The sequence below is a fragment of the Gopherus evgoodei genome, chromosome 15 (genome assembly GCF_007399415.2).
Source record: "Gopherus evgoodei ecotype Sinaloan lineage chromosome 15, rGopEvg1_v1.p, whole genome shotgun sequence".
NCBI lineage: Eukaryota > Metazoa > Chordata > Testudines > Testudinidae > Gopherus > Gopherus evgoodei.
In genome coordinates, this window is record NC_044336.1 from 25626251 (window position 1) to 25647259 (window position 21009).

The 21009-nt window shown below is 46.2% G+C and overlaps 1 protein-coding gene across 1 annotated transcript in view; it reads right to left on the minus strand.

Moving 5' to 3' along the window:
• SLC39A11 (solute carrier family 39 member 11) overlaps positions 1–21009 on the minus strand; it is a 415701-nt gene that overhangs the window by 119594 nt on the left and 275098 nt on the right. The window lies entirely within an intron of this gene.

A 21009-nucleotide genomic window follows, 5' to 3' on the forward strand; every position in this document is an offset into this window, starting at 1 on the left:
AAAAATTGTGTTTACAGCAGGCCTAAGGAATCACACAAGCAATTTTTTTCTCCCCCCAAAATAAATACAAATCTTTTGAGGTCATTTTCATCCATCATAAAGTAGCAAATAAAGAAGAATGCATGCCCAAGTTTTTCTTTTTCCAGCTGCTGTTTGCCCTTAAAGAGGAAAAGTCTGCAATGCCACAAAATCTTACAACTTCACTTCAGCAGGGATTGTTAAAAAAACAGACTGAAGCCAGAAAAGACTTCAATGACACAAAACAATAGCATTCACTGAAATGTTTCTGTGACATCAATATGATTTTCAAAATCTCTCTCTTCCCCTCTGACAAAACTATAGGGTCTGATAAACCAAGGTGTGAGATTTTGATTTGCACAAGAACCTGGAGTGGAACTGGGGAAAACCCAGCCCTCCTTTTGCAAGAGGCTGATATGACTCAAAGGGTTTTCGAAGCAGTTGATTCCTGCTACGTACCTAGGCTGCAATCTGTGATGTCATTTCCAGGTAACTGATCATTCAAACATGTAGTGAGAGTTGGAAAGTTTGGCTTTGCGTGACTAGAGCTCTGGCTGGGAACACAAAGACATTGTTTTAAAGTGATCGTCTCCTCCTCTTTCCTAACTTCCTTGTAACAGGACAGCATTCCTGTCTCACATTCCTTAACCACTGCTGAGTTGGGGAAGGGAAATGGAGAGAGAGAGGAAGAAAACAAAATGTGTTAATTAGTGAAGTCGCCTGAGTGTTTGTGGGATGATGGTGGGTGGTGTGGGAGGGAGAGACCAAAACTGCAAATAAAGCAAGATAAAGGATGTATGAATCAGATAATAAGACCAATTAAAGAAAAGCCTGTAGGCTTAAGAATATGTCAACCAGATGTTTCCAAGACAGAGAAAATCAGTGGTTTCCCTACAGGCCCATCAGAGCACTTAAAAGCCTCCTTTATGCTCCAGGAGCAGGAACTCCGAGTTCTCATTTGAAAAGGAGATGATGCAATTCACTCCAAGGTCTGCTAGGTGTACATCAAAGGTAATCTCACAAATCTGGATGTTGTCTGATCGAGAGGCTCTTATGATGGTAAGAGGTCAGAGTAAATGGAAGAGACCTAGGAGTTTAAAAGAATCCATCGGAAAGGTCTTTTGGTGGCAAGTGGGGCTCCGAAAGCTATCACTGCCCATACACGTTGTCTGTCACCTCCAGGATAACTTAAATTCTACATTCTTCTCACAGTGGAAACAGAGGATTGTGCTAGTCCTCATGAAATCCATGCACTATTGTGGGAAGATTTTACAGGCCTATTTCCCTAGAAGTAGTACCGACGTTGCCCAGACAACTCCACTACGACGAGCAAACTTCAGGTGACAGCATAAACCATCATGCATGGGATGACCAACAAGCACTGCATTGTAAGACCAGACCCAAATGCATGTTTAATGTTGAAGGGTGTTTCGTTTCCACACCACTCCCTTTCTCCAGTTGCTGGGAAAGTACCTGCAAAATCAGAGGGAGCTCTAGGCCAGTGCTTCTCAAACTAGGACCGCCGCTTGTTCAAGGAAAGCCCCTGGCGGGCTGGGCAGGTTTGTTCATCTGTCACGTCCGCAGGTTCGGCCGATGGTGGCTCCCACTGGCGCCAGTTCACCACTCCAGGCCAATGGAGGCTGCAGGAAGGGCAGCCAGCACGTCCCTCGGTCCGCGCCGCTTCCTGCAGCCCCCATTGGCCTGGATCAGCGAACCGCGGCCACTGGGAACCACGATCGGCTGAATCTGAAGACAGGGCAGGTAAACAAACCGGCCCGGCCTGCCAGGGGCTTTCCCTGAACAAGCGGCGGAAAAAGTTTGAGGACCACAGCTCTAGGCTACTTGGGTACGGCAAGAGCTGAAGAACTGACCTCACCGCAGAACGAAACCTGTAGGGGAAGAGAATCATGAAAGTGGGGATGGGAAATGAGGATCCCTTTTCCCCAAATTCGAAGATGGGAGGTCACAGTTCCCAGCTACCTGCGCCTCGCATCCTCCCTGCTCTCTTAGAATCCTCTCCTGCTCAGCTTGCAGGCCTCATGCTGTCCCCCACATTCTTCCACTCTCAGACTGGGCCTGGGCTGCAGGCCTGTGATCACCTCAGCAGGACTGACTTATGTTCAATCCCTGCAGTTCTGTTCCCGCCGGGAGCAATGAGAGTGAGCAGGTCCTTAAAACAAAATATTGTTTATTTAGGGCAAAAGCATCTCACAAGAAATACAGATCTTAAAACAGTAAACAGACTACACACATCTAGTTTGCCATATATCTACCCATCTTCCACGTCAGTATCCTGGCAGGTCTAGCTTCCTATAGACCCTCCCTCTGTGCCTCTTTCTGACATGTCCACTCATCTCCCCAAACAGCCCTTGGCAGCTGACAGCAGCCCTTTTCTCTTCCCAGGGTTTTTAATCGTTTAGTGTCCTTTTCATCTCCAGACTTCCAGCCTGGCCAAGAAGAGTTTGAATCTTTGCAGCAGACAGAATATAGTTCCGGTGGTCGGGCCACTAGCCTATGAGATCCAGGTTCTATTCCCAGCCCTGACACAGACTTCCTGCATGACCCAGGGCAAGTCACTTAGGCGCCCCAGTCCCCCTCTGTAAATGGAGATAACAGCACTTCCATACTTCACGGGGGGATGTGAGGACACATATGATAAAGATTGTGCAGCATGTTGAGAACAACTGATGCAAAGCATTGTCTAGATAAGAGCTAAGTTTCTTCTAATAGCTTCCCCCATTGTCTTTCCAACGTGTACCAGGATGGTCTTATCTGGAGAGCCTTCCTGCACTGTCCCCACTGAATTCAAGCGTTAGAGGTGTCTAATAAACATCCCACAACACCCCAGTGTAAGTTGCAGTCTGTCAGTGACGAGGTTCCAGATCAGTATTGTTAGATGTTACACAGCAGTCCGTGTCTGTCACAGGGGAAGCTCAAAGATCAGGTAGGAAACTGGAATCAGGAAGTGCTGACATAGGCGACACCTCAGGAAAATGTCGCCACACAAGAGTGGTCGGCTCAGGCTGTCTGAGAGTCTCCATTTGTTTATATGTGGAACCGCCTGGATTTCTGGAATCTCAGTCCCTGGGGGTTGGGGAATGAGCCCTTCCCATCCGCTACTGATTCAAGCATGGTATTGATGGAACATCAACCAGTCTCCTAGGCCTAAGAAATACTGCTGGGGTTGGGTTCACTGGAGCTCTGATGGGTGCTTGCGCATGCTTTTTGCAAAGAAACCCAGCCTGACAAGACAGCAAACGTTATATTTAGGCTACAAGACACTGGGGTAATGCACAGAGACGAGGTCAGAGGCAAGTCTGATTGCACCTTAATTTAGGGAGGCCAGAGCAGAGAATGATTCTTCTTGAATGATGAGTGCAATTGCCTCTGGGACACCAATTTCCAGATATTAAGCGGAGGGCGAAGAGACAGAAGCAGCAGCACTTCAGGAAGAGCAAACTGAGCTGCTCAGTAATAATCCTTCTGGAGCTCAGTGGGGAATTTGCTGTGAAGTGTTTTTAAGAGCGGCTGCACTGATCTTTTGTCAGTAGCACTGCAGAGAGCAGAGCCTTGTGAGCTACCTGCCTATTTGACAGCATCACCACCTACCCAGTGAGCTGGGAATGGCAGTCGTTTGTGTTGTATGTGTTTTGGCGTGCGGGAAGGGGAGATATAGAGCTGAGTTCTATAAAAGCAATACCAGCACAAGCACCTTTACACCGGTATAACTGCAGACACAGTAGAGCGTTGGACTACTTTAGCTATGCTGGTTTCTAAACAAAATGTCCACCAAGTTCACTAAGGACTGTGTTATTGTTGTCTGTTGATTTTATGTGGAAGGTGCTCAGAACTACAGAGATGGGCAGCATAATAAAAACCTTAGAGACAGAGGAAGATAAACAGACAGTAGAGAAAGCAGTACAGATAACTGTCTAGACAAGCCCTTAGTTTCAACATGACCAGTGTTTCTTATGTTTTGTTCATTCCTTCTGAAGCCCCTGGCATTGGCCACTGTTGGAAGATAGGATGTTGGGCTAGATGGACCTTTGGTCTGAGCCACTGTGGCCGTTCTTATGGATGTTATGTTTCTTGGGGTCAGGCCAGTCTTATAACCTCTGAAAGTCCTCTGACCTTCACACACCCAAACAAAAAATATGATCTGAATGTGGAAACAAAACACATTTTGTTTCCTTCCCTGAGAGTGCCAAGGTTCTGAAAAGGACCAATAAAGAAGTTTTACTACAGGGACAGGGGAACTGTGTTTGAGGTAAAATTAAAAAAAAAAAAAAAAAACTTGAACCAAACCCAAGATGCAAAAAAAGCCTGAGGTTTTAAGTAAGAAAAATGTGGTAACATATTTTCAATTTTTACTCTTTTGGATTCTGGCCTGCACCACAAGCAAAAGTACTGAAATACCACGTGAAAGGCAGGCAGGACATGCCAGGTAAAGGGGCTGGCAGGGAATAGCACATCAAGGGCTCTTATGTTTTTTTCCGGTTGGCGCAGAAAGAACTCCTCCCCTAGTTCTGCAGACCTGATACAATGGCAGTTGGGAGTAACTAGTGACGGGCTCTACTGCATCTTTGGAGGCTCACCCTTCACTAGTTTATCTCCACTGCTGCTATATGGATTTTATTCCAACAGCGTATGTATTACACATTATTACCTAGATACAGGGGATCGTTTAAAAATCACAAAGGGAAGGGAAGTACCTGGAGAGGCACTGGTGTCAAGTGGATAGAGCACAGGACTGGAGCACATACGACCCAGGTCCTAGTCCAGGTTCTGCTAATAGCCTGTTTGGTAAGTCAATTCCCCTCTCTATGCCTCTATTTCCCCATCTGTAAAATGGGGATAATCCTTTGTAAAAGTACTTTGAAACTGACTGCTGAAAAGCACTATATATGAGCAGCTGTTACTCAACACCCATTCATGCCTTTGAAAATTTCCCCCTGGATGTTACATACAAAGATCCACAAGACTAAGGGAACATCTGCACTGCTACTCTTAGCCACATAGGCTCACAAGGCTTGTGAGCCTGACTCCCTTGAATCAGGCTCTCAGATTTGCCACAGTGGGGTAGATGTAGATGTCTACTATTTCACTAGGAAGGTGGTGAAGCACTGGAATGGGTTACCTAGGGAGTTGGTGGAATCTCCATCCTTAGAGGTTTTTAAGGCCCCGCTTGACAAAGCCCTGTCTGGGATGATTTAGATGGCGTTGGTCCTGCTTTGAACAGGGGGTTGGACTAGATGACCTCCTGAAGTCTCTTCCAACCCTAATCTTCTATGATTCTATGTATCCTAAGGTACTGATCGGACAACAAAGTCCAGGCAAGCAGACTTGTAGCCACAGGGAGGAAGGTTTCACGGAGATCTAATGGGAAATATCTCCCATGTTGTCATTTCTGCAAATCTTGTAGTGCTATCTGCCTGCAAATGCACATACTGAAACAAGAGCAGAACGGGGTACACAGTAGGACGCTGTGAGTTCACACAAGTGAAGGGTCTGGCAGCAATACTCCTCCTTCCTTACAGGTTTCAGAACCTAGCAGTAAGAATTTGCTTCTGGGTGAACTTGATTAAGGCTTTGCATCCTATTTAATAAGTATATTTAGCTCATTAATTTTAAGTGGGTTTGCTCAAGTTCAATATATAAGGAGGGAAGATAATGCAAGGGGGGATGGGTAGCCGCATCTGTATAATGTACGTGTGTCTTCAACATGGCTGCATAAATCTGTGATCTGATGCCACTGCAGCTGGAGAGAGAATACACCAAACTGGAATGCATACAATTATCCAGAATGCTTTAAGCCTGGCTGTCAGTCCTGGTCACTGGGAGCAACCCCAAATATGGTATGAGCTGAGAGGGTTGAGTTATTCTGTGCAATGGAAAGGAGGGAACGTTGTGTAGTGGTTGGAGTGCGCAGAATCAAGAGACCTGAGTTCCAGTCCTGATTGCCACTCGCTGACCTAAGGACCCAGCTAAGATCAGGGACCCATTGTGCCAGGTACTCTATAAACACATAGGAAGAGATTGTAAGCTCTCCTAGGCAGTGACTATCTAATCAGACAAGAGTAAGACACAAAGGGTAGGAGACAAGATGGATTATCCTCTTTGTTTTACAGCTGGGGAACTGAAACAGCAAGAGAGATAAGTAACTTGCCCTAGGTCATACAGGGAGTCTGTGGCAGACCCCAGGACAGAACTCAGATCTCCTGATTCCCAGTCCAGTTCCTTAAACCCAACACCCTCCTTCCTCTTTGACATGGTGTATTACTCACTTGATACAGTAGCATCAATACATTTTCACCTTAGTAAGACAGAGTGGTTAGCCCACAACCCAGGCATTGAAGATCTGGTGCAAAACCACGTTCATACTATTCGTGCAGTGCAAGAACATAGCTAAATATATAAGCTAAATATATGACCAGAGACAATAAAACCTGCTTTACACTGGCAGTGAGTATGAGAAAGAACATCTATGCACCTGAGGATCTAACCCCATGCAAACACACATAGGCTGTGTGTTCTATATTGTGAACAGTTATTTTAAAAGATCTTTAAAGCTGAGCTGCTTCTAAAAAGCACATTGTGTGCTACATTTTTTAGGCTAAATTAATAAGTTAGAGACTTGAAAAGGTGAACCATCTAAGGTCTGTTACAATGGGGGATATAAAAAAGCACAGAGTGATTTTCAAGGAGACCAGTGATTTAGTGCCTCTCTCTTTCTCTCCCTACACTTTTTGCCTCCTGCACAAGGATCTATTGAGAAGCTGCAGAACAAACGTTCCCTTATGCAGCTCCAAAAAAAGGCTCCGTCAGTTTGTCTGAGACAGCTGCCTCTAAGCACGCTATGGTTACTCATTAACCGGGTCTCCCAGGGCAGGGGAAAAGGAGTAAACTTAACAGACCCTAAACAAGGAGCAAAAATAAAATAAATAAATCAGGTGCCCTGGGAAATAAAGTGAAGAAAACAGGTGGCCTGTTGGATACCTTTACAGTCAAACACAGGGGGGCATCTAGTCTTCCATGGCACCCAGGCAGCTACTGAAGTAGAAGGGAAGGATAACATTGAGAGTAAATGTATGGGCACAAAAGAATAAGATTATTAAAAGGGGAACGGAAGAAAGCCACAGGACAGAGAGGCACTTGTGCTCTACTACTCTTTATATGCTGATGGTTCGGGGGGGGGGGGGGATTATTTCATTGCAACGTTGCCCAATTCTGCTCTACACTGGATGAGATTCATTCCCTCCCCTTGGACTTTTTGCATTCAAATGGCAGACTGGTTGGAAACCGTTTCTGGTGGGACATCTAACTCCAGACGCCACTAGCCACTTTCCAGGACTCAGCAGTCGGCTGCCCATCTCCAGTCACTAATGTTCTTCTGATGCAGGTTTGGTTCTCACTTGAAAAGGGCACTGTCCACAAAACACATGGCTGACCAGCGCCTCCTTCCAAGTGTTGTGGGAACTAGTGCCACATTCGGGGTGCATGCCTGAGGAGAACTGGTTGCAAAGAGCTAATGATGGAGGTCAGGGAGGAGGGAACCCTTGGCCAGCTACTTTCCTTCAGCAAGGTGGATTTAGAATGGTTTTGTGGCTGAATTTAAATCTATACCAACACCAATGAAATATTTCCATCAACCCAAAATTGGTACAGTGAGCAAACGAAAAGCCAGTTATTTGCCCAGTACTAGCTAGAATGTCACTCTCTTTTGGGGTGGCAGTTCCTCTATAACCGCCACTCATCCGAGCCTGCTACGTAGTATATTCCGAGTCTAGGCCAATGCACTGGGCAGTGACACCTGGATACCCTCCCCCCTGACATTCGTATGTCACACGGAAAAGCTGCCAGCACTTCCCAGGTGGATCTCTTTCGTCCTACTGGCGAAATGAGCAGCAGCACAAAAGCCACCTGTGGTGAACGCTCAGTTTGGCTTGAGACAGGAGAGATCCCGTCTCTGCGTGGTAATGGGTGAATTGCTGGGGCCTGACATCTCATAGTTCCTGACTTGAGAACAGCAATTATTGCTGCAGTAAAATGCTGAATATAGCTCACCCCAACAACAATAAATCAGTCCTCCCTGCGGCTCAGAACTTGGTGTGACATACCCTTGGCTTCCCCCAGAATTAACTCTTTCTCCTCTGCTTGCTTGTTATCACTAGGCAAATCTCTGTCTAGAGTAATTACAATTGATTGGTTATCAAATCCCCTTGTACTTTCTCATGGGTTTTGAAACAATCTAGCACTGGCAGCCAAAGGAAGACTGGAGCATAGTCAACCACCAGTGCTAACCATCAGAAGCAGCAGCAGGTCGTGCCTAATAAAATCAGTAGCAAACCACTACCCAGGCATAGTATTTGAAGGCACTATGCTACATTAGATGCTTTCTTTTGGATGAATATTAGCATCTGGATCCAGACCATTTCTTGCACTTGGCTTCAGTTCTTTGCTTGGCCAGATCTTCTGTGACTTTGGCCATAGATCCCACAGCACATTTTGAAACGGTAAATGAGATGAGATTTTATCTACTTCTATGGCCCCGCATCACTACAGTATCTGATCCTCTCACAATCTTCAGTGCATTTATCAACCCCCCCCATAAGACAGGGCACTGCTGTTATCTGCATTTTACAGATGGGGAAACTGAGGCATGGAATGGCTAAGTGACTTGCCCAAAGTCACAGAAAACCTGGCCAAGCAAAAAATTGAAGCCAAGTCTCTGGTGACCGCCCTAACCTCCACATCATCCTTCCTCTGACTAGACCTGTCTCAGTTTCCCCCTGTGATTTCAGATAGGCAGAATATTCTCTTCTTGTGGTGAACCATCTTGCACAGCTGCTGTGCACTTTTAAGCAGTTTCCACTTTTCCCACCCCATAGGGTTTCTGCTTTTCAGTGGTGGGTGCAGGGAATCCCATATCTATATCATTTGGTAAAATATTTTGGGATCCTTTGACCTGAAAGATGCCATACAAATGTATAGTGTGATTATGATAATTTATACATGGGGAAGGGGATTAGTTCACCTGTAGCTGAGAAGATCTTGCAGAATACCTTGCAAACCATGGGATTCAGGAGTCAACTTCTTCTGCGAAACTCAAGCTTCTTCTGCCTGGTGCATATCCGTTGCAGTCACTGCTAGACCTCACAGCACAAACCAGGCCAGTTTATAAAGGGATACAGAGTAACCTGCATTGCCCAAGGAGATCATCTGCTTTCCTCCAAAACCAGAGCGTAAAGGCAACCGCATACACTAATTGTGAGAAGAGGGGTGGGAGAAAGATGTAAGAAAACCATTTCTCCCCCTGCGGGTCAGCTGGTGCTTTAGTGAGACAGGTACTTTATGATTAGATTTTTGTGAAATGCTAAACATCTGGAGCTCCGCATTACAAGGCAGCCTTTGTGCAGCTGGTAAATTATCTGCAATAAAACAGCACTTGTTTCTGGGAGCTTCAAGTAAAAGAAAAAGGGAGAGGTCGGGGGAAGAAAAGAAATAGCTCAATTGCAAATTTCAGACCTTTTCTGAATTCTCACAAACATTTTCCATGGTTCGGTGGGTGAAGTCAGGTGACTCACTTCCTATGGATTACAGGGACACTTTCCAAATTGGCTAGCCAAAAATACTGGTGTTGCCTTTTCAGTCATTATTTACAACACAAAGTTCACTAAATTCTGTTCTTCCCCTTCAAAATGCACTGCTCTTTTTTAAAACTAGATCAATACAGGAAGTCCAGTGCCCATGAGCAACTGCACAATAACACCCGTGTGCCCCGCCGGCTGTCTACAAGCAACCCTACCATAAGAAGCCAATGCGCACAGCCCTGTGTTTGTGAGCAACCCCACATTAAAAGGGAACGCAATGCAGTATATACATGCACGGAATCCTGAATACACTCATGCGCTGAGAGTAACTCTATGCAGATGAGCAGTTCCACTGAGCTCAACAGAATTACTCACATGAGTAAAATTAAGCATGTGCTTAAGTATTTAGAGGCTTGACCATATACAGCACAATCTCCTTTCCTTTCTCACCACCTCCGTTCCAGTAGGAGCCGTGGATGCAAAAGGGATGCTGAGCCCATGATTTTAAAAAGCAATTTAGGATCTTGAGGGCTGCAAGGTAAAAAATACTAATAAAACAATAATAACGCCAATGGATGACGTGTCCCTAAGGAATCAATTGCATTCATCAGAAGTACAAGTGAGATGTAAAACAAGCCAGGAGTTAACCACTGATTAGAAATATCACAGTGTGTAGAGTTTGGGCCAAACTGCCATCTTACAATTGAGTAGGAGTTTGGAACGGGTCCCATATGAGGAGAGATTAAACAGGCTAGGACTTTTCAGCTTTGAAAAGAGGAGACTAAGCGGGGAATATGACAGAGGTCTATAAAATCATGAGTGATGTGGAGAAAGTGAATAAGGAAAAATTATTTACTTGTTCCCATAATACAAGGACTGAGGGCCACCAAATGAAATTAATAGGCAGCAATTTAAAACAAATAAAAGGAAGTTCTTCTTCACACAGCGCACAGTCAACCTGTGGAACTCCTTGCCTGAGGAGCTTGTGAGGACTAGGACTATAACGGGGTTTAAAAGACAACTAAATAAATTCATGGAGGTTAAGTCCATCAATGGCTATTAGCCAAGATGGGTAAGGAATGGTGTCCCTAGCCTCTGTTTGTCAGAGGGTGGAGATGGATGGCAGGAGAGAGATCACTTGATCATTGCCTGTTAGGTTCACTCCCTCTGGGACACCTGGCATTGGCCATGGTCAGCAGACAGGATACTAGGCTGGATGGACCCTTGGTCTGACCCAGTGTGGCCATTCTTATGTGCAAGCGCTTTGACACTACGACAGGCACTATTCAACCCCCTATGATAGGTTAAAAATATTCCAAGCATGCATGACTCCAAACATGTCTCTTGTTATCCCCACGGAGTGCGGGTGCCTTCAAATCCGCTGCAGTAGCAGGCTGGCCTGTGAGAACCTTTAAGAGACTGGGTAGAGGCAGAGGTGTGGGTCTGCAGCACACTTCCCATTCCAGTATTTACCTTTTGAGCTACTGCATTCCTCACCACACACAACAGACGAAGCCAAAACAGAGAGAGCTGACAATGCAGTCGTAAAAAACAGTTCATCTGGAATTTAGGCAGAAAGTCAGCTTCAGCCCTGGAATGTTAGAAGACGTAAACCACTATAGTATTCTTGCTGAAAGAACGCAAACTAATATGAGCCTTGATTTTGCAACCCACTACCCAAGGCTAGACCTTAGCGCCAGCAACTGCAGGATCAGGGCCATAGTGTGTATGAGTTCCCTATGGGCATAGAACACAAGACCAGCCGTAGTGGGTCAGACCAAACGTCCATCTAGCCCAGTGTCCTGTGTTTGACAGTGGCCCATGCCAGGTGCCCCAGAGGGAATGAACAGAACATGGAATCATCAAATGATCCATCCCCTGTCCCTCATTCCCAGCTTCTGGCAAACAGAGGCTAGGGACACCATCCCTGTCCATCCTGGCTAATAGCCATTGATGGACCTGTCCTCCATGTATTTATCTAGTTCTTTTTTTGAACTCTGTTATAGTCTTGGCCTTCACAACATCCTCTGGCAAGGAGTTCCACAGGTTAACTGCACAAAAACAGCACAAAATTTACCTATGAAGCATGCATTAGAGTAACCGGTGCTTTCAAACTAAAATGGCCATGCCTTAATTTAGGCAGAATGCTTAGGAAACACCAGACTCTCAAATAAAAAATAGCATATCAAAAGCGACAGTATGTGAAAGTCCAATCACAAAGTTCGCTGTCTCTTCTGATGAGCCCAAACGTTAGCTACAGGCACCGTTATCAACCACTGAGCAGAGCCACTTCTTCCATGGTGCAGAGCTGTGGATGGTCTCCTGGAGGAAAGAACGGTTCTCTTTCTAATCTGAAGTTTGCTCTGTTAGGATTTAGGGTAAAATATGGAGGGAGATAAAGATGGCAGGAGAGTGATCTTGTAGTTAGTGCATAGGACAGGGATTCAGGACACCTGGGTTCTATTCCTGCTCAGCACCTCCAGCATAGGCATAGTTTGACTTTATATTTGGGGGAGCAGCGCCAGTCAGGTCAACGGGGCCAGGCGTGCAGAAGCAAATTCTGTGTCTGCCTGAGGCTTGCAGTTTGGAGGGGCAACTCCCCCATGCCCTCCCTCAAATTACGCCCATGGCCTCCAATTGAGAACAATGGGGGCTGGGCGGGGGAGAAGAATTCTCACTGGGTGCTGCTGAATGCTTCTCACAATGTGGCCACTCAACTGAGATGCCTAAAAGGGAGCTAAGTTCTTGGAAATCTGTGGCAGGGCCAGGCACGGCATGCAGATCTCAAGTCGCAGTTCAGGGCCCTCACCCCAAGACCAGCCTTTGTGTGTGTGTCTCTCTCTCTCTCCCTCCGAGTCTCTCCTAATGAAAAAATAAATTCAGTAGGTCATGTACAGGCTGGTCCCTGGCTCCTGGCCTTGATTTCCATGCAGGGGGAGGATTTTTCTCCCTCTTACTCAGAGCTCAGGATCCCCCTTTGCTGGTACAGTGTGTAGAGTTTTGTCGCATCTGAATCCCACAAGGGTCCAACATTAAAATGACAAGACAAGCAGTTCATAGACCTCAGCCACTTATGTGAGAATAGCTTAAGGGGTTCCTACGATTGCAAGCCCCAGGAGGTTCCATACTTCAGAACCATAACCGAGGTAAGATGAAGTTTTGGCGGCTCCTTTGCTATATAGCGTGAGGAGAATGTGATACACCTGTCTCAGTCTTCAGGTAGCAGGCAGAGGCCTGCCCTTCCAAACAATGGCCACCATTGTATCTACACCTCCCACAGCAGTTCCTATTGACTGGGAAGCCCAATCCATCAGCACCTGTCAGTGCCTCCAAAACACACACACACACACACACACACACACACGGCCCCAGGCCCTTTCTGATCAGCACTCCTCAACACGCAGGGTGTCAGTCAACTCAGGAGACAACAGAGGCGGCGACAGTCAGGCTTCACACCCAATCACGGGAAAGGGAGAGAACATTTAAAGAGGGACCTTCTGAAAACACCACCCAAACATGTCACTTCAAAATCATTACGGGTGTTTGTACAGTATTTGTCTCGTTACCTCCCTGAACAAAACAAGCAATTGACAACAGAAAATCAAGGCACCGACAGAGCACAGGTTACAAGAGTAAATCCAGAGAGTTTGCAGCATTCTGCAGAGAAATCATCGTATGCATCCCATTATGTCAGATTTTACGCAGTGTATCAAAGATAATGCCATACTCATGACAGCCCTGGAGACTGAAGTCCTTCATTATTATTCATAGAGCACAGAGAGCCTGAGTGCTGGAAGTGCAAGACCTCCCGTGTTGCCCAGCTGATGTCCTTCAGCTATTATTTATTTGTATTATGATAGCATCTAAGAGGTCTGAAGTCCTGGACCAGGACCACATTGTGGCAGATTTTGTATAAACACAGAACAAAGAGACCGTCTCTGCCTCAGAGAGCTTACAATTTAAGTACAAGACAAGAACCAACAGACCGACAGGGGAGTACAAGGAAACAATCAGACAACAGAATTGGAGGCGCCACTTCTAGAGTGGATACCAATTCAGGCCTGGGTCTCTCCTGCTGAGATTGCCTGCAGTTGGTGCCGGTTGCATTGATGTGCATTTGAGATGTGGATGCCTGTTCTCTAGGAGTACAACTGAGACCCGCAGTAGTTATTGTGCCCAGACACTGATTGGATGGCAACAATTTCAGGTCTCTACTGACCCTGAGTTTAATTTTTTCCAACAGTTCAAAATTTGTATGGGGCGGAGGACAGGGGGATCCAAATCTGTGTCTCGATCTTAATTATATAGCCAAAGGCCATCTTTCCATCTACACGAATAACTAAAGCTACAAGGACCCAACAGAAAACATTTCAGACACACACACATTTTGCTTGGGAGGGGAATCATTTTCCTTTTCCTAGATGGAGTTTTCAACTGACATGAAACTTGGCTTGCCTGCTCCAGGTGTTGCGGAACACAGGTTTGCAAGCTGCCAAACAGAACGAGTCAGTCTTTATGCAAAGAAGGCTATACAAGGAGACATCAGCTTGGGTTACCTTCCAAGAGATTCCAAACCACAGACTCACGCTCCAACTTTACATCCAGCCAAGATGGATTTCAGTTTTCCATTTTATCAGCTTGTCATCTTGTCTAAATACATTGCACCTAACGTCATAAATTAAGAGACAGCTAAGCTCAGGAGTTCTGCATCTTTCCTTGGAAAAGCCTTCTTTGTTGCTTTTCTACAGTTGTTTTCATGAACATTCAGCAGGGTGGGAGATCACTCCAGATGTCAAGTCTTGAGTGCGATGTAGCATGTTGATATTACTCTCCCTTGAACCCAGCACACCAGTGGCAAACATTGATCCAGTAGATTGCAAGGACTGAAAGAACACAGAGACTGAACTCTCCTCTCATCCACACAGACACTTCCTCCTTCTAGAATGAGGCCAGGGCACAAAGATGCAATGAGGAAAACGTGCAAAGAGCTTGCCCTGCTATTCTCTCTAATGCAGATCTTCTCTCATTAATCCAATAAATAAGAGGAATTCAGTCTCCATGGCCTGGCACCTCGCACAAGCACTGAAATCCACTCAAACCGTACGTTGTAGTGTGAAAGGCAGAGTCAGTCAGAAGTGCAGGTGACTGATCCACTATCAGAGCCCCAATACAAACATGGTATTTTTATTCACAGCAGAACCAAACAGACAGTGCCGGGTTGTTTATGTAGGGTTGGACTCCACACACCCCCTTACAAGAAACCTGGAAGGGGAAACAATTCCCACAGTGAACAAATGGCTTCCACTCACCTTCCTTTTCTGCAGCTCCAGAGCCAATCTCAATGGAGATTCACAGCACTGGCCGGCCGACGTTTTGAAAATACGGGATTAGCTTGACAGACAGACAGACAGACATGGGGTAATGTTTTCAAAAGCATGTGGGTGCCTAAATCATTTCAGAACATGGAACTTGGGCTCATAATTCACTTAGACACTTTGGAAAATGTTGCCCTGGGTCCCTCCCTATCCTGAGGAGCTTCCAATTCAGATAACAGAGGCTAGATTGTTCCTATCTGCTCAGTCACCAGTCTCTTTTGCTCTAAAATCTGGCAAAGGGCGATTTGTCCTTGTGAATGTTGTTTAAATCACCAGGCTGAATGAAGCTACGAACACACATCGAGTGACCGGGCTCACTTTTATTACAGAATTACGGCCCAACCTTGCGTCTATTGAAGTCTGTGGTCAAACATCCCTTGGCTTCCATTCACAAAGGTGGTGATACACAGAGCATTCTATCCATAGCCCACTGGAGTCAGTGGAAAGACCCCATGGACTTCAATGGGCATTGGATCCAGCTCATAGTGAACTGCAATTACTGAAGTCCTCTGGATGCCTTAGGAAAACATCTGTTCAGAAATGATTGTGTTTCTCCAACAGGCTCTCTGTCTTTCCCCCTCCAGCATGCCTTTGTTACACAGGGTGCCTTGAGAATTCAAGGACCACTATATGCCAGATGAGTTCATCTGCTGCCATCACGCACATGCCCAGTCTGCTGGCCCTGCTCCATGACAGCGGGGGAGTGAGGATGCTCCTTTAGTGACAGTGACAATGCCATAACTAGGGCCCTACCACATTCACAGCCAGGAAAAATGTGTCATGGACCATGAAATCTGGTCTCCCCCCTGTGAATTCCCCTATACTATACAGATTTCATGCGGGGATCATTTCTCAATTTGTGGGTCCTGACCCAAAAGGGAGTTGTGGAAGGGCAGGGATCGAAACGTTATTTTAGGGGGTCATGGTATTTCCACCCTTACTTCTGTGGGGCTGCCTTCAGAGCTGGGCAGCCAGAGAGCGGCAGCTGCTGGCCAGGCACCCAGCAGCTCAGAAGTAAGGTGGAAATACCAGACCATGCCACACGTGCCATAGGTTGCCTACCCCTGACTTAGGATGTATCTGGGTTCTAGCAGAGTATTTTGCCCAATGTTGCCACTCCAGTTGGGGAATAAGCAGAGTGTGAACTGGGTGAAGAGTCAAAAACTGGCTGGAGTCTTTGTTTCCTGGCAAGACTGAGCTCAAATGGGTGCGGGAGGGGGAAAGGGAGAGTGTCTCCTTTTCCACCCACCAGTGCTGCCTTTTTATAACAATTACAGAGGCCTCCAGGGCTTTCACACCCAGTCACCTGGGCGTCCTTCTGTTCTTAACAACTTAATTTGTTTAATTACTCGGGAGGCCCTCAGGCCCCCTCAAGCTTGTTGTCTGGAGACGGTTCCCTGGTCTCTGAAGGATTTTTAACAGCAGCACATAAAACCACAGCCCCCACAGCCAGAAAAATGATGGAGAGGTTTCAACACCACGAACAAGAGTTTAAAAATTACTCCCTCAAAGAACAGGGACCTTTCAAGTGCCAATGAAAGGAGAGAGACCTAATATTTATGCATGCTCGCTCATGGTGAAGGACCTCAAAAAGCTTTGTGGACTTTATATCAACATGGACTGTTCATATGCCACCTCTGGGGTGGAACGCAGAAGCTGTTTTACCATGCAGCACCACTCCATGACCTTTTATGAACGATAGGAAAGAAGAAACGTGGAGAGAGCCCACTTTGCCCGCCTCAAAGTCCTTAAGATTCACCTCTTACGGTGCCAGCTGAGAATGGGTAGGCCTGGGGCAACCTCTGAGTAAAGAATTGAAAAAAGGAATCTGTCTCTCATGGAAATACCAATATTTCAACCTCTGTTTTCATTCCAAATCAAGCTAAAAAGCTGTGAAAACAGGAACCATTCAGATTTGGAAATGTCGAAACATTCTGTTCATGCTGGGTTGGGTCAGTGTTATCCCACTCTAGCGCCTCCTAGGGGTCACAGTTCAGGTACCTCATGCGCTCACCTGCAGGCTGGGCTCCATCTCCCATGTTTGCACCACAGTCTTTCCCTCTGGCTGAGCTGCCGTGGTGCATCATGGGAGATACTGAATGGTTAAGTGACTTTCCTGAGGTAACGGCATATAAATGGCAAAGCTAGGAACTGCTTATAGCTCAGAGTTCCTCAGCATTAGAATTCATTACAGTCAACTCCCTCCCCCCAACTCCAGTTCTTTAGAGCATAAATTTTTCTTTATGATCTAATTTTCCCTTGGCTCCTGAGGACAGCTTTATAGAGGGGAAATTCTGTCTCTGTTTTAGTGTAAGGAACACAGACCTGGGCTGTTTTCTTCCCTAATTTTTCATAAATGATTTTTGGAGGGGGGGGTGTTGGTTTTTGCTTTGGGCATGGTAAAACAATTGTGTCAGAAGATGGTAAAGAAGGCATCTGTCAGGCTTTGTAATTGTTTCACGGTCATGTAAGAACATGAGAATGTAATATATGAGAGTGATTCAAACAACTCCTCCGTGTTATCCAGTGCTGATAATACACAAGCGCTTTTCAGTTATTAGTGGGGTTTTGTAAAATAACATTAAAATGTTTCATTTAGACTCACTGTTTCCTGTTCTCTAATATCCCCCTGTAGAAATAGAAACCACGAGGACAAATGCCAGAAATCCCAATAGGGTATTCACCAAAATCGTACACAGAATTCCCCCTCTTCCCTTCCACCTTTCACTGTTGAACCTTCCCACGAAAAGAAGCTGTTTAGATATTCAGATACCCCAGGCAGAGCTGTGCGGGGAAGAGAAATTCCATCGCACTAAGGATTTCAAGATTTCAAAAACTGTGTTCCAATTCAGAATAAAATGTATAAATAAATAAATGAAATCAAAGTTTTGTGCAAAAGAAAATTCTGCAAAAAATTCATGTCAATTTGATGAAAATGTTTCGTTTTGATTGAGGCTTTACCTCGTACGATATTATAATACAGGACATGAAATGAAAAGCAATTCAAAACAAAAAAGTAGTTTTGTTCTGCAAATGTCAAAATGGGACACTTCAACATTGTCAGAACACTCCTTCCCCACCCGCTGGAAATGAAATTTTGGCAAAAATCAACATGATTTCGAAGCATTTCGACAGAACTGTATTTTCTGACAGTGGTGCCCAACAGTTCTAACCATGGTATAAAAGGTCAATGGATCTCACTCACACACACCTGGCAAAAACATTCAACCAGGGATAGCAGCAGTGAGCAAAATCCTTCAGAAGGGCATTGCCCAGTAATGTCTGCAATGGCTCAGAACACAAGAGAGCATGGCCAACGTGGTGCAACCTCACTGACTTCTTTCTCTAGTACAGTCAAAGCCCAAGACAAACACTGGCAGGGTGGACTCAGTTCTTCACTGCTCCAAGGTGAGTGCAAGGTAACCCAGGGTCAAGGGCAGCTCAGCAGAGAGGGAGGTGAAGAGAGATCAGACAAGATCCTAACACGAAGGCCCTATCTGCGCTGACATTAAGTTCTACATTTTCAGAAGGCTGGTCTCCCTTGGCACCTACAAATCCCTTGGCACCCACAATATTTGCACCAGGAAGGATACAAATATCATACCTGCAGACAGATAATCCGGAGCGCATCATTGCTGGAAATTTGAAGACCCCATGACTCTTGACATCAGAACAAAGCTGCATCCTGAGCCAGCATTTCCCTTCCCTTCCAGTACGGCTCACTGACCTCCACTCCAGAAGTGGGCACATTTCTGTGGAGCAGTATGCAGAAGAGCATTGCAATGCACTCTGGGATGAAAAGCGCTAGAGAAACTGTGAGGGGATATCATCTCCCCGCAGAAGACTCAGAAATCTGCAATCAAGGAGCTGAACTGTACCTTTGCCCTTGCCTTAGGAGCCAGGATGTGTGTGAGAGAGTCTCAATTTTAATTGCAACCAAGTTGCCAAGTATAACAAGGTACCCATAAAAAGAAACAGAAGTCATTTTGTGTTAAGGTTTTTTCTCCTAAGGGGTGGAGGGGAGGCAAGGAAGGGAGGTGAAATCAGTGTTTCTTTGTATGTGGTGACTCAGGTGCTACAATCTACCCTGGGTGCACGTCCTACATGCCCCAGTAATTTTTTGTGCTACGTTCTGTTTTATGGCATCAGCTATAATAATGGAATTATTGTTCGGTTGCGTGCAAAGCTCTCGCCTGGGATTTCTGGTCCCCGCCTACTCCCTAGAAACCACAACTATGTTCGGCTGCACCTTCTCTCCCCGCTCTCCCCCCACCCCCCGCTTTGCAGGTAAACATTGGGCGTCCACACGCAATCCCTGTGAAAGGAGGCCCTGCCCCAGTTCTCACTCGCACAGAGGCGGCCTTGGGCGATAGCAGAGCCCCCAGCATTCCTGAACCCTGACTCAGCAATAAGCACTGTGAAGCAACCTGCTTTACCTGGCTCAGCTGATGCAGCCTCATTTGCTCTCTCCTCCCCCTGCCATCACCCTTGCTTCCCTCTTGTGCCAGAACAGACAAGGACAGGAAGAAGAGCCATGCCTGCTGCAGGCAGTGGAGAAAAATCAGCCAGGAGAGTGGTGTGAGGGGACAGAGCTCAGGAACTCTGACATCTGGCCTATGATTGGAGCTGGGAAGTAACACAGTCTCTTCCCAGGGCCATGTGTCCTTTAGAACGACCCCGCGTCTCCCACCGCCTTCCAGGTCTCCTCAGAAATCAGACATTCAGCACACAACATTCCGCCAAAGTCAGAGACAGGTGTCTTAGCTGGCAACAGTTCAGAGGCAGATGCAGAAAGCTCCCCCAAAGCATGGATGGAAGTCTTTGCCCCGGTTCCATTTCATTTAGTTGGGGATTGGTCCTGCTTTGAGCAAGGGGTGGGACTAGATGACCTCCTGAGGTCCCTTCCAAACCTGATATTCTATGATTCATCTCTAGCAAAACATGGGCACAGCCGAGGCGGCGCGCTGCAGGAGCTTGGATCCGTGACTGCGTCACTGAAACCAAAACTGCATCTTCTGCTAACTACAGATGAGTGCTGGGAGCTGGACAGACAAGGAAGGAAGGAAACAGTTTCTGCCCCAGAGAGCTCACAGAGACACAATAAGAAAACAGCATGGTCAACCCAAAGCATTCAAACATTGTCAGTCAGCTTCCCCTCATAAAAACTGTGAAATTGGCTTAAAAATTGAGAAGTTTTAAGAATAGTATCTTTACATTTACGTTTTTAGCCTTTAGGTGACATTTTCAAGCTGCTCTGCACAACCAAATAGTGCAAGGCTTGCAATAAAATGGCGACCGTTGGCAACAGAGGGGAAATGTGGCTTGAAGTTTCTTTGGGCTTTCAGGATTCTGCACTGCTCCAGGGACTGACACCCTGAGGGCTACCCACAAGGTGCTCTGTAGCCCAGAGCCACCCCATAGAGCTATGCCCAGTTGTCCTGCCCGTTCCTGCTCCTGACACCCCTCTGCACATGTGCTTGCCACGTGGAGGAGGGATAGCTCAGTGGTTTGAACATTGGCCTGCTACAACCCTAGGTTGTGAGTTCAATCCTTGAAGAGGCCACTTAGGGATCTGGGGCAAAATCAGTACTTGGTCCTGCTAGTGAAGGCAGGAGGCTGGACTCGATGACTTTTCATGGTCTCTTCCAGCTCTCTATGAGATAGGAGGGCAGGGCACATGTGCTCAGCTGGGGGAAATTCTTCCAGGCCAGAGCAGAATCCCCAAACAGAAGGAAACGTGAGTACAGAGGCGGTGGGTTGGAAGGAGTTTAGCTGAAAAGCAGACTCCTAAGCTTGTCATTTGCCTACCCAATCCCAGGTGGTAGCGATCTGTAATCACTACAGTACAAGCAGGTATTAAGGAAGACTTTAAAAGAGGCTACTGGGACAGCTTTATGAGTTTTCCCCATGCTATTATGATAGTCATATGGGGGGAATGTGGAAGTGCTTGAGGGAGAAGCAGAGAGATTGCGTCAATGGCAGAACACTGGTGGGGTCGATGGCTCAATAAATTAGATCTGTTAACA